This window comes from Giraffa tippelskirchi, chromosome 4, assembly GCF_054371585.1.
Source record: "Giraffa tippelskirchi isolate mGirTip1 chromosome 4, T2T-mGirTip1v1.2.pri, whole genome shotgun sequence".
Taxonomy (NCBI): Eukaryota; Metazoa; Chordata; class Mammalia; order Artiodactyla; family Giraffidae; genus Giraffa; species Giraffa tippelskirchi.
The window spans coordinates 76,808,670-76,822,427 of NC_137278.1; the positions used below are offsets into that span (position 1 = coordinate 76,808,670).

A 13,758-nucleotide genomic window follows, 5' to 3' on the forward strand; every position below is an offset into this window, starting at 1 on the left:
CACTCTAGTATTCTTGCCTGGAGAACTCCATGGACAGAGGAGGTCTCAAAGAGCCAGACGAGACTAGCACTTCCACTTTCTTTTGACTAAGAAAGACAGGGAAACAGATATTGGGGACCAATTTGCCATTGGTGGTATGGATCCCCATAAATTCATCCTCTCTCTCATAGTGGAGCAGCCCCAGCAATAATCCTCCATAACACGACCTCCTCCCCTGCCTTTCTCCAAGAGAGGCTGGTTGATCTCCTGAACGGAGACCAAGAGAGACTCCATCTTTCTGTATTGGACAGTGGCATTTGCTTTCCAGGGTGGTGGGCAGCAGATTTCAGCAAGGTTTTCAAGGCTACACTCGACAAAGAAAATGCTTAAGCGAATGTTTTCACAGAGCATGTTGCCCAAACTATATTTCTGGCTACCAATGCCAGGGCCCAAGGTGCCGCAGCATTCCTGCCCTTGGGTGCTATAAGAGCCACCATATGCCTGTGATGAAAATCCCTTTGTTTGCTCCAGTGGATTTCTGACAACTGCTATCAAAGAATTCTCACTCCACAGGCAGGCAAGTGTGTCGAGTGCCAACAGCAGTGTCAATACAAATGCTATGGAAGTATGGAGATTTGGCCCTGCAGGATCAGAGGAGGCTTCATAATCTAGGTTATTATTGCTGACACATAAGAGTGTTGACCACGTGCCATATACTCTTCCATGTTACACTTAGTCTCACTTAATCTTCAAATACCCAACGAGGCAGGTATTACTATTACTACTCTCATTTTACAGATGAGTAACCAAGGCACAGAGGGTTAAGTAACCAAAAGGCCAAACAATGAAAGTAGTAGAACTGGGTTTTGCACCCCGTCAGTCTGACTCTACCTTCTTTGTTCTACCATTCAAGTTTGGGTGCTTGATGCCTAGGTTAGATTTTTGCTTTTTTTTTTTTTTTAATATTTATTTATTTGGCTGCACCAGGTCTTAGTTGTGGCATGGGGGATCTAGTTCCCTAACCAGGGATTGAACTCAGGCCCCCTGCCCTGGGAGCATGGAGCTATTGCCACTAGACCACCAGGGAAGTCCTCTAGGCTGGGTCTTAAACAAAGGGTAGGATTGTGATGGGCAGAGGCAGGCCTGTTCGTGCCAAGCGGATGGCACCTAGAGCCACATCATGGAGTCAGCAAGAGTAATTTGATTTGAGGAGCCTGGAGCAGTTGGGACACATGGGTTCTACCAAGCAAGAGTGAGGAACCAGGCTAGGAAGCAGGGTTGGGGGTCCATTCAAGATGAGGGGATTGTGAATCTATGCTAATGATTTTTGAGGGGGTTCTGGAAGTACTGGGGAGCCATCTAGAGTGTTGATGGTGGAAGTAGGACACTCCAGGCCCGGCTTGGGGAGGAGCTAGCTCTGTGACGGGATGTGGGGAAGATATTCAGGAGGTTCTCGCAAAAAAAATGATTCAGTCCATGAGATTTCAAGAAGGATGAAGAAGGGAAGATGGAGATGTGACCTCTAGGGTCTAGAAACAGGACTTGCAGCCGCCTGGGAGACAAGGGAGATGGAAGTGCCAAAGGCAGTTCCAGAGAGATTCTGGGCCTGTTGGTGGGCTGGGCTTCGATAGGGACAAGGGGATGATGAATTCAGGTTTCATGAATTCAAATGCATGAATTTGAGGTGCCTATGGCAGCAGTCCCCAACCTTTTTGACACCAGGGGATTGTTTTATGGAAGAGAATTTTTCAAGATGATTCAGGCTCATTACATTTATTGTGCACTTTATTTCTATTATTATTATATCAGCTCTATGTTAGATCATCAGGCATTAAATCCCGGAGGTTGGGGACTCCTGGCCTGAGGGCCCCTCTCATGGATAATCTTCCAGGCAGACCTGGAGAGAAGTTAGGAATGAGGACACAGTTTTGAAGTCATACACGGAGCATGATTCCTTAAGCTGTGGGCACCCGCAGGAGGGAGACCCTGGACTAGGACCTGGAGGGAGGCAATTGAATAAGGAGTCAGAAGGAGCTAGAAGCAGCAGGTCGATGGTCTGAGGACAGGAAAGCGTGTGTCCTCCAAGCTTTGAACAGGCTCTCCAGGATGAAGACAGGACCCTCAGTGCCCAGTACGGTGGGGTAGGAGGGCAGGAGGTGGCCCAGGGCCAAGGCCTCCTCTGGGGGCCCGGCTCCAGCTCCCTGCAGGCCCGGCCCTGTCAGAGTTCCCGCCAGCCTTCCTGTTGCCCTCGAAATGGCTCCAGTACTGGGGCTCTACTGAGTCCAATCATTCAGATTTATGATGGAAAATGGCCCCGGGGACTGGGGCAATTTACTGTTCACAAACGAATTCCAACTTGTCCATGAAAGTGCCTCATTCCGGTCCCAACACCCAGGCATGCTCACATTTCTTGTGAGGAGGCCAGCCCGCCCGGATGGTTAGCGTGTGGGCTGGGCTCTGTGCAGAGCAGTGCTGCCTCTAAAGGAGGCTGGGACAGCCTTCACAGCCTGGCCTCTTCCCCCAAAGCATGACAAGGGGAGGGGGTTGAGGAGGGCGGACTTGGAGGACAGGAACCACTGAGCCATCTCCCCTCTTCTTACCTGTATCCTAACCGGAGGAAGAAAGCTCAGTCTGCTGTTCCTCCTCGCCCCAGCCTCCATTCTCATTTGTAACGTCCCCAGGAAATGGAGGAAAGCAGCAAGGGCCCAGCTCCAGGGGAAAGCACCTGCTTACAGTCGAACCTCTAAACTGCCCAGGTGGAGGTGGAGGCCGGGCCAGCAGGCTCTGGAGGGACCGAGGCAAGAGGGCAGGGTGCTCCCATCTCCTTGAGCCTCTGGCCTAGGGGGCAAATGGGCAACCCAAAGTCTCTTCCCCAAGTTTACATTCTGTTTCACTGTCTCTTCTCTCCTCTCTCATTATAATGCCATTTCCCCAGCCATGCCATCTTTACCAGTCTATACGAATATGGAAGCAACTGACCAATTTTGAAACAAAGTAGAATTTTTCACGCTCTTGCCTGATTTTCACCTCTCTGGACTGCTGACTTCCTCTACCCTAGGCTCAGTCCCAGGCAGGCTTATTTTCTTTGTTGTGCTCTTTTTTTTTTTTTTTTTGGAAAATTGGGATTGGCGCCAGGATGAAGAAATAGACTGGGGATTTGACTGTTTCCATCGAAATGCCTGCCTTCCACCCCTTCGCTGGAATCCACACTGGGCAAGAAGGCACTTCTCAAAGGGAAACGTCACCCTCCTGCCTGCCAGCCCTCTGCCTTTGTACCCATCCCCAAGGTGTGTGTGTGTGTGTGTGGGAGGGTGCTGTGAGAGGGAGCTACGGGAGGGGGCTTCATCCCAAGGTAGTTGCCAAGTCAGATAAAAGAAGGATCAGATGTGTTCCACTTGTCCCTGCACCCCCTCGTGCCCTGGAACAAAGGTCCTTCACCCCTGGGGTGAATGCTAAAATCCCTCATCGGTCCCAACCCCAGGTGGGTCCCAGGAACGGAGGGGTTGGTGACAGGGGCTTATAATGGGCAGGAGACCAGCCCCTGCCCCAAGAAGATTTTTCAACATGCAGCTAAAGAGATGAGATTGACAAATGTGAACCATTTAGAAACAGTAAGATGTAGGATTTTGAAAGCTGAGTTTCTAGGGACAAGTCCTACCATTGTTTGCAAGGACCTGGTGGGCTCCAGGTAGGGCCCCAGAGGGTTTGAGAACGAGGCAGGCCTACACTGCTACCACAGAGAGGAGTGGATGAGCAACGGAATCTTGAGGAGGAAGGCAATCAGGCATAGCCACTCCCACAGACCCCCCAAGCACCCAGTCATGAGACCGTGTCTTGAAACAGTGGCCAACCGTGACCTGCTGTGGCTGAGGTGGGCCAGCTCCTTTCAGAGCCACTGAGGGAGGCTGAGGTTTGGGTTTTGTTTGGGGAGAAGCTTAAACTTCAAGGAGGTTTCTAACCAGACACTTTGACTTACCTACCTATGAGCCCCTCATTGTGGTAGAGGCCTAGGAATGCCCAGGGGGTGGGGACTAAAGGAAGACCGGGTGGTACCAGCACCAAGGGCCCCCTGGTGTGCTGGAGTGGGGATAGGTGACATGAGCTTTCTTAGCTGGAGGAGGACAAGGAGTTAAGTGGAGCCAGTGATCTCTGGGGAGCGGAAGACAGTCCAGCAAATCCCGAGTCTCATGGACAATTGCAGGAAAAATCCCAACCTCAGTTCAAGGGATCCCAGAGGCCCTAGCATCCCTGATTAAAGAACTCGAGTCTTCTTCTAACACTCCCATTGCCATCCCATCAGCAGCACAAAGGGCGACCAAGAAGGCTTGCTCCTGATACTCTGAATTTTTCCCGGGCTGAGGCCAGAGCCCCTAGAATCACTCCCAGTAGCACCCGTCCAATGTAGCCCGCTCCACAAGCCTGCAAGGGTAGGGGAGGAAACCAAGAGCGTGCCACCCAAGGTAAAGCTTTCCGTCCAATTTTGTGGTTCAGCCGAAGTCGTGTTCTTAATTGTCCAAATAAATAGTTTTCAGCCCGGAGGCCAGAACACGCCAAAACATGCCACTTCCATTTCTAGCACCAACTGGGTGCTACAGGCACAAACCCATTTTCTAAGTCACAGCCAGCACTAAACAGTGCCCAGTGGACCATGGTCGCCAGCAGGGAGGGCTGGTTACCAGCTGTGTGACCCTCAGCTTAAGGACTGATGCAAGGCAGTGCTGGGCAGGAGAAGGTCTGCTAACAGGGAGGTTAGAATCCTGCCCTCCCAGCTGCACCATCACTTCCTGCTGACCTGGCTCAAGATGCTTCGTCCCTAACGTCTGTAAAACAGGAGAGGAGGGCTGGTATCACAGTTCTCAGAGTGTGTCCCCTTTAGCCCCAGTGTCCCTTGAGAACTTGTTAGCAATACAAATCCTCAAAACTGCCCCCTACCAAATCAGAATCTCTCCGCAGGACCCAGAAATCTGTTTTACCAAGCCATGCAGGTGATTCTGATGCCAGCTAAAGTTGTTGTTGTTGTTTAGTTGCTAAGTTGTGTCCAACTCTTTGAGATCCCATGAACTGTCAAGCTCCTCTGTCAATGGGATTTCCCAGGCAAGAACGTTGGAATGAGTTGCCTTTTCCTTCTCCAGGGGATCTTCCTGACCCAGGGATCAAACCCAAGTTTCCTGCATTGGCGGGTGGATTTTTTACCACTGAGTCACCAGGGAAGCCCAGCTAAAGTCAGGAGATCTATATATTTCTGTCCAGCTCTAGTATCTAATGAGATGTGTTTCTTTTACCCAAAAGACCTACTTACTTCCCAGGTTATGTTATACCCTTGAAAGAAGGACCAGCTCTTCCCTTGAGAGAGACTGAGTGCTCAGTCTTGTCCCTGTTTCCAGCCTGGTATGAAGCTGGCCTCACCAGAGCTCTGAGCTCTGCCTAAACTCAGATCTTGTTCCTAATGTGCTCTGGGACCTGGCCTGGGCTCAGGACTCTGGATTCTGGATGTGGCCTGAGATACAATAGGCCAGAAAAGCCAAGTTCAGGCAACTCCAGTGGCTGTTACAAAATCTCATTTCCAAACAGACTTCAGGTCAGCTCCACCAGATGATTTGGAGGAGGCAAAGAGCTAAATGGAAGACTATGCTAGCTCTAGGGATCACAGGCATTACAATGAGAAACAAATTTTATTTCATTGCTCCCAGCCTTTACTCAGAACTCCAAGGAGAGTCTCCTAACCCCTCTCCAAGGGATTTCTAAATGCAAACAAGACCTCTAGGTCATGCAGGGTATGAAGAGGCACCCCTCCTGGCTTAGATCCAAGCCCTAGATCTGTCCACAGGGACACCGTCAGATGTCTGACTGTCCCAGCAGGGTGGCTTCAGCTGAGTGGTCTTTAGGAGCTGGTTTCCTGGGAAACACCAGCTCTGGAACTGGCATTGGCCAGCTCCCCACCTGACTGAAATTTCAGGGCAAGCCCAAGTCCAGGAGGGCCAGGGGCCCAACTTAGCCTAGAATGTAGGGGGATCCTGGAAGCTGGACCTGGAAACAGAGGGCACAGTGAGTGGGGACAGGAATCTGAGACAGGCGCTGGACAGACTATAGACTATCAAGGCCTAGTAGGCCCCCTTGACTCCTCTAGTCCAGGGGGCATTCTGGGGGAGGGGCTGCTCTCTGGTGAAGGTGGGGAGAAGTTGGCAAAGCCAGACATTTGATATAATTAGTAATACCTTCCTCCTTAGGCCCTGGGCCACCGAGCCATAGGGCCCATTTTCACAGAAACAAACACAGTGAGTTCCTAGCACTCAGGGAAGAGGCAAAGCTGGCAGAGGCAGGAGGTGGGCCTGACTGACACATCTGTCACTAATCACAGGGAAAGGCTCAGACCAAAACTCATTTCAGACCCAGAGCCTCTGGGGCTGTTTTGGGAAAGTTGACTAATCCCATAATCCTGCCCATCAGGCAATTTTTCTGCCTGGCTTCCAAGTGGGAGTGGGAGAGAACCCTGGGGGCAACTGGCCCTCTGAGGAGTGTATTCTCTTAAAGGGGAAAAACCTCCTGAGTTAGGGTTTGTTTGCTTCACAGGGGTCTCTGGTTCAGGTGTGTCTGTAGTCGGGCCTGATGGCAGTGCCAGTCCCCGGGGGAGGTCAGCCCTTGATGCAAGGGACATGGAAAGGGTATAGGGGGCCCTGCAGGACCACGGCTGCTTCTCTGGGTCTGCTACTCAGATGTAGGCCGGGACGGGCAGCTCAGCCCGGCCAGGAAACTGTTACAAAGGCCGATTCTCAGCCCCTCCGAACCTGCAGCCCTGGTCCTGGAGTGGACACGATCCTCCCTGGGCCAGGGCACGCGGCGGATGGATATGGCCCAGCCCCTCCTCTAAGAACTGTTGTCTCCTCGGCTCTGACAACTCAGCTTGTGTACATCCCCGGTGCTGGGGAGACCCTGTTCAGGGCAGTGGCACTCAAGGCAGTGATCTGGCACCAATGCAGGCTCTGCAGACTTGTGTGTACACACACGCACACACTACTCCACCCCACAGTGACTCCAGCGCACCAACCCAGCAGTACACAAACGATACGATTCTAGACCAGAGCCTCAAGTCACAAAAGAGCGAAGTTGCAGGTTCTGTCCTTTTAATCGTATTTTCTCTTCATCTGATATGATCACTTCAGAGATATATTCACTTGGTGGTGGTAGGGGTGGTGGAGGCGGGGGGGCGGTGTGTAGAGATGAAAATATATATTTTTAAAATCACACTTGAAAGGGAAGGAACCCTTTTCAGATCATACACACAAAAGAAAATAGTAGTCTCATGGTCAAACCTCACAAGTACCACTCAGGGTGACCTCTGCTACAGCAAAACCCCAAACTATTTTCTACCTGGTTTGTGTCCTCCAGAAAGGTGTGGGAAAGGAGAGGCCTCTCCTGGGATACTTTTCTGGTAAACTGCTCATACTCCAGTTTTCTTGCCTGGAGAATCCCATGAACAGAGGAGCCTGATGGGCTACAGTCCATGGGGTCGCAGAGTCAGACATGACTGAGCACCTAAGCACAGCACAGCTCTGCTCAAAGTCAACTTCTTCTGGTGAGTGTCCCAGAGTGACCCCGCAACACCCCTGGCCCATCACATGTGGGTCTCTCAGAGTGAGCCGGAATGAGCACCCAGCTGGCAATAAGCATGCACTGTCTCTTTAAGAGCACGGCCTGAGAGTTTATTTACCAGGAGGTTTGTTTGGGTCTCAGTGGGAGGAAAGGAAAAAGATAAAAGTGGGTTGGGATACTAGAAAGACAAAAGACAGAAAAAAAAAAAAAAGCCAGAATGCAGAGAGAGCAAGATTATAAAAACTAGGTCTAGAGGGAAAAATTTATTTTTGCAACAAAGATTCCAGTCCCCCAGGGACTGTTTCCACTGAACAACTTAATCACCCAATCACCCAAAATCCATTGAGTGAGTCTGACAGAGGGAGCCTGGCCACTCGGGTCCATCTGCCCAGCCAGGCCCTGGCACTGCAGCTTCCTGGGACCGGTTAGACTGGGGTTGGTAGGAGGGCAGGGTAGGGGTAGTCTAGAGACAAACCCAGCAGATGGGCCTGTGGGAAAGAAAAGCTCCCAACCTGGGCTCTGGGTATGGGTTCTGGGGCACCCAGGAGCTCTGTAACTGTGCCCATCTTTGTGTGCTAAACATGTGCACTCCTGGGAACCCACAACTTTCACAGCATCTCACGAGCTCCCTTGATGTTTGGGAGCAGCAGGAAGAGACCAGTTGGGGTCAGGGCTGAATCAAGTCCCCTGTGATGTGAGGTAGGCCACTGGGAGACCCTGCTTTAGGTTGTGTCAGTCAATCTGTTTCCCCAGGAGTTGGGGAGCCACTGTGGGTGATCAGGAAAAGTGGTAAAATGAGACCAGTCGCTCCAGGTAAAAAAGAGGGAAACCTTGAGTTGGGCTTAAGGCTTCCCTGGTGGCTCAGGAGGTAAAGAATGCACCTGCAATACAGGAGATCCGAGTTTGATCTCTGGGTCAGGAAGATCCCCTGGAAAAGGGCATGGCAACCCACTCCAGTATTCTTGCCTGGAGAAGTCCATGGACAGAGGAGCTTGGTGGGCTACAGTCCATGGGGTCAAAAAGAGTCGGATACGACTGAGCAACTAACACTTTGCCAGAGTCCAGAGTCCAACGACAGTTGACATTGAGTGAGCTTGTGGGACAGGGAGAACCCTGTAGGCTTGGACCCAGTCTTTGATGAGACGTTCTGGGTATGAAGTCAGCCTGTCCACAAACAGGCTGGACACACAGCACACAGAGCACTCTTCCTCACCCAACCCTCCTGGACAGCAGGCTCCCTGCAGAAACAGACGTGCTCATGCCTCTGCACAGAAGACAGCTGAGGGCTTCCAGTCATGCGGAGGACACTGTCTAGCCCTGCTTGGACAGGCAGAGGCCACCAGGCCCTTCTCAGAGGACAGCTGGGGCCAGATGTTCCTGGAGCAGGTTCCCAGGATTTTTCTTCATGTCATATTCCATGGACTGGGGAACAGCCTCTAAATGGGATTATCCCATCAAGGCTGCTTTAAATTCTAGCTGTGCCAGCTCCAGAGCACACCTTGTCTCCTAGCAGTGGGGATAAGAAGGGGGCGGTATGGGGCAGAGACTGTGTCACCCCTAGGTCATGGGACTGGGCAGTCAACACCTCTGCCCCTTCACACCTTTTACACCCCCCAAAGACCGTGCATCCCTCGAGTCCTGGCCCTGGAATGTCAGGGTACCTCTCTCCCCATTGCCACGTGTCCCAGGAAAAACTCCCTAGTTAGGGAAAAGCTTGCAATTCCCATTCACCAGGAGACTAGGTGATATATTTGCCTCAAAAACTCGGAGTGTTTGATTTCTCCTGGGGAAACCAAGGGGAGTTTGCTTAAAAGGTTATTAGACTGTGCTTCTTGGGAGAAGAGGCAGTACCACCTCTCCCCCTACACCACAGCACCCCTTCACTGTTGATGTCAAGTACACAGGCAACTTACTACATGCATGTTGGTTAAAAGGATGAGAAGATGGACAGATGGACAGGCTATATCCAGCATTGCATTTTGAGCTCCCCATGCTAGCCAGTTCAGAGCGAAGAGGCCAAAAGGGAGTGGCTGTCAGAGGGAGGCAGGGAGCCCTCAGGTGGGTGCCCAGGTGGAGAGAAGGAACAACAGTAAAGCATTGATTGGTCAGATCGAAAAAGCCCTGCAGGGCCTGAGAGGGACTGGGCTGAAGTGTCCACTTGTGCTGAAGTGTCCACTTGCTTGGAACCTGCCGCAGGCTCCCATTCTCCAACCCAGCTTTCACGGTGCCCCTGTCAAGCTGTCTCTTGTTAAATAAACCTGCCTTTGTGTGTGTGTGTCCAGGAGGAGAGAGAACTGACTGGGGGAGGGGAGGAGGTTCTGTCTGTGAAAATAGACCTCCTGAATGCTTTTAAGGGCCTGCAGTTTGGATGAGTAAATATTTTCCCTTTCAGATGAAAGGTGCAATCATCGCCGTTTTTTAATTACTTTAATTAGAAAAGATTGCCTTAATCTTTTACTTATCTGTACTATTGTGGGAACTGCCAGAAAATGAAGTGCAGGGAAAACAGGTGGAGTCTGACCTTTGCTCTGAGCATCTTGAATTTCTTCTAGGCTGGTAATTAAGAAGAATCAGGGGAAGTTCCTTGCAGAATCTAGGAAACACAAACACACACACAATCGTGGATACAAGGGAATGTTGGCTCGCTCGCTCACACAAACACACACACATACACATACACACACACTGGCACACTCTCACACACGTGTGTGTACACGAGTGGAAGGGAAAATGAACCCCGACGGGACAGACCAGAAAGTTCCGACTTTGAGAGCAGCGTTCCTGCTCCAAGACCTGAGAGGTGGCTTAATGAGTTTCCCAAGGTGGCCTAAAATGATTAATTAAGCAGACAGCTCCTCTCCCCTTCCCCAGACAACGGAAACCCAGTAACGGTCTGTTTGGGGAGGGAGCGGCAGGGGCCCCCGACTCCAGGGGTGGTTGGGGACGTGGTGTAAGAGCCAGGAGCCCCAGATAAGGGATGATATCAACGTCCTGTAACTGCCACCAAGGCTCCCCCTGCCCAAGTCCCGGTTCAGGGGTTTCCCTCTGCTCCTGGCCCCTGGCCTCCTGCCCTGTCTCCAGGCATGGCCCAGGCCCAAGGGGACCCTTGGCAAGATGGCAGATTGGAAATAGTTGTCTCTGGCCTCCTTCCCTCCCTCTGCCCATTTCTATCATGCAGTATTACTGGGCTCCTAGCTGAACACTGAGGAGGGATTCTGGAGTCTACCTGGGTGTCCAGACCCACAGGCGTGGAGCACGAGGGGAACAGAAAGAGGAGAAGAGGGTGGGAGGGCTCCATGGGGGCTTCCCTCTCAGATCACTCATGTGGAGAGAATCTACTCTGTCCTTCAGAGTTGTCAGGGGCCCCCAGAGCTCAGCATTAGCCATTCATGACTCAGTGAACACTCACTGAGCACGCCAGTGTTCAGGATACAGGGGTGAGCAGTGGTATGAAATGTAGACTCCCAGGCCCCAGCCGCAGGGATCCAGATTTCATTGCCTGAAGGGGGACCTGGGATGCAGGTGATGCTTGTCCATAAGCAGAACTCAGCATTCAGGTGTCCAGCAGCACCTCCGTCCTCTGAATCTATAACCTGGACGGGCTGCCTCCAGAAAACTATGGATATTTCTCTTGGAAGGTGCCCCAAGGATTCAGCTGTGGAGCTGTCTGTCCTCTTTCCACAGACAAGGGCATGGCCTTCCTTCCCAGATAGTCACATCCCCCGGAGACTGGGACAAGAGCAGGACAAAGGCTTCGCTGGCATAAGGAACAACCAGCTGGGGCTTTGCAGTGTGCCCTTGTAAACAGACCATGAGAAGGGGACAGGGGCTCGAAGCAGGCCCGGACCCGGCCAGCCTGCAGGGTGGGAGGAGACGGAGGTGGAGGAGTGCCTCATGAGGAGCCAGGAACAATGTTTTCCTTTTGAAAACGCTCCGGGTGCTTGGGTTGGATTTCCAGCCTCATGTTTACAGCATCTGCAGCCGCGTCCATGACGGCGTCTGTCTGTACCTGTGTCCTACTCTCCAGGTGTGTGTGTCTGTGTGTTTGCGTGTTCTATCTGAGTGTCTAATCACACCTGTGGGCGTCGGTCCTTCTGTGTCTGGAGGAGGCTTTCTGAGAACAAATGGCTCTGGTTTCCACTTGTGTGAGCTCTTCCACCTCAAAACATGGCAAAAATAAACCTTGCTGAAAAAGCTTCAACATTTTTTTTTCTTGTCCCTGGCACTGGCAATAGCACCAGCGGGTCTCCACGGTCAATTTAGGAAGCTTGGGAAAACACTGCTTGTAATTAAAAGTCTAAAAGGGCCTCAATTAGAGCAGTGTTTGCCCTGCCAGACCCGTTCCCAAACCCCACTCAGCAGCATTCCTCTCCTGGCTGGAAAAAGCCTTTGATTCGCACCAAATGTTCAGTGGCCACATGGGACCAGGCCTTGGCACTGCAGGCAGGCCTCCACCCCAAGGCTGCGAACTGAGACCCTGGCTCTCCCCACCCCCTGACTTCCTAGCCCCTCCGTCATCCTGATCTCTTGAGGTCTGGAAGTGCAGACCTCCTAGAGATGGGGGAACCTAGGCCACATCAGCACCCACTTCCCATCTGGGGTGTCAGTGCTTGCTTGAAGAATTCAAAGTCAGGCCTATCTGAGGAGGAGGCAATTGCAGTCAACATGGAGAGAGGTGGTGTTGGGGTCCAAGGAACACCCCAGTGCCTCTTCTCACTTGGCAGAGACCCCCTCCATCTGAGGAGAAGGCAGCCTTGAGCTACAGCCACCTCAGAAAATGCAGACAGAGGGCTCCAGAAGATTCTTCCAGAATCAGAGAACACAGGGCCCAGCTGGGAGGGTCAGGAAATAGCACAAGCCTCTGACCTCTAGAGTCCCTAAGGATTAAAGACAAGGATCTAACTGGGACGGGGCCCAGGGTGCCATGGTCGCCTCCTCCTTTTGGGGGTGGGGCAGCCAAAGGCAAAAACCTGGTGGCCTAGGGTGTTGCCTCCTCTCTGGGGAAAGGGTCAGTCGCTCAGCTGGGTGGGTAGGAAAGAGAAGTGCTGAGTCGGCTCAGAAGCAAGCCTCTTTTCCCTCCCAGGACATACAAAAACACACTCAGGCCACAAGTGGGCCCTCAGCATCCCAGATCACAGACACCTACACAAACTCACATTCCTGCACAGGCTCCTACTGACACCCACTCAGAGTCACAGACACGGCAAAAGTTGGACACACAGACACTGGAAAAGAGGCCAGCAGGCCCCAGGCAAAACCAAGCTGTCTCCCGAGGTCCCTGAATCCTTGGCAGCCCCCTAGGCAGCTCTTGAGAGAGCAGAGAAGAATCACTGTGTAGCAGATGGTCAGTGATGCAATGCCAAGGTTAGGTTCTCAACCCCAGTGGCCATGCCCTTGGGGGGTGGGGTAGGAGCATTTGGGGTAACCTTGAAGAGGGCAGCCTGGGCGTCCACCTCAGCTCTGCTCATGCCCCAAAGGGCGGGCCTGGACCCAGAGACAGGGAATGGCAGGGGAAGGGTTACAGGCTAACCAGAAAAAACAATTACTAACGGGAAAGGCAGCACATTCCAGCCCTGCTTAGCGGGCCGCCAGGGCCGTGGGTGGTTCTTGGATTATGCATTTCCTTGAAAACAAAAAGGAAAGTTCAGGGCAGTTCAGCTGTGCCCTGAATCTCACTCTGGGGCCTTTGTCTCCAGTCCCCACATAGCCTGCGTGCCCGCACACACGCACACCATCCCAGCAGCCCAGCCAAACGTCCACTGGGAAAGTGGGAACATTAATACCCCTGAAAGCTTGCAAGGGAAGTAGGGAAAGACTGGAACTGAACCAAGAAAGGGGGAAAGGGTAGGGAGTGGGAGCCCTAGAGAATGCTTGTCACCCAGAAGTCTCCATTCTGTGGGTCTGAGGTCGTGGGGAACGTTTGTTGATTCACTCAGCAAACCTATCTGGAGCCCTTGCCTTGTTCCAAACACGATGCCAGGCACTGGGTTCATTCTTGAGGGTTCTTGATCTTCTATTCTCCCCACAGTGGTCTCTTGCCCCTATTTCTTTGCCAGGTCCCAGCACTCTCATCTATGAAATCTGGTCTCCTGATAGCTTCTGATGATGTAATTCAGGCTGAGAAGTGGGCACCTGAGAAGGCTGAGAGGAGACCCTCCGAGGGTGGTTTACCCTTAAAGGAGGATAAAG

General features: G+C 52.2%; 1 long non-coding RNA gene across 1 annotated transcript in view; it reads right to left on the reverse strand.

The window, feature by feature from the left end:
* Positions 1 to 13,758, reverse strand: part of LOC145545532 (uncharacterized) — a 76,291-nt gene that overhangs the window by 43,213 nt on the left and 19,320 nt on the right. The window contains exon 2 of the long non-coding RNA XR_014082139.1: positions 10,091 to 10,162. This is a non-coding gene — a long non-coding RNA (uncharacterized LOC145545532). The remainder of the gene's footprint in view (positions 1 to 10,090; positions 10,163 to 13,758) is intronic.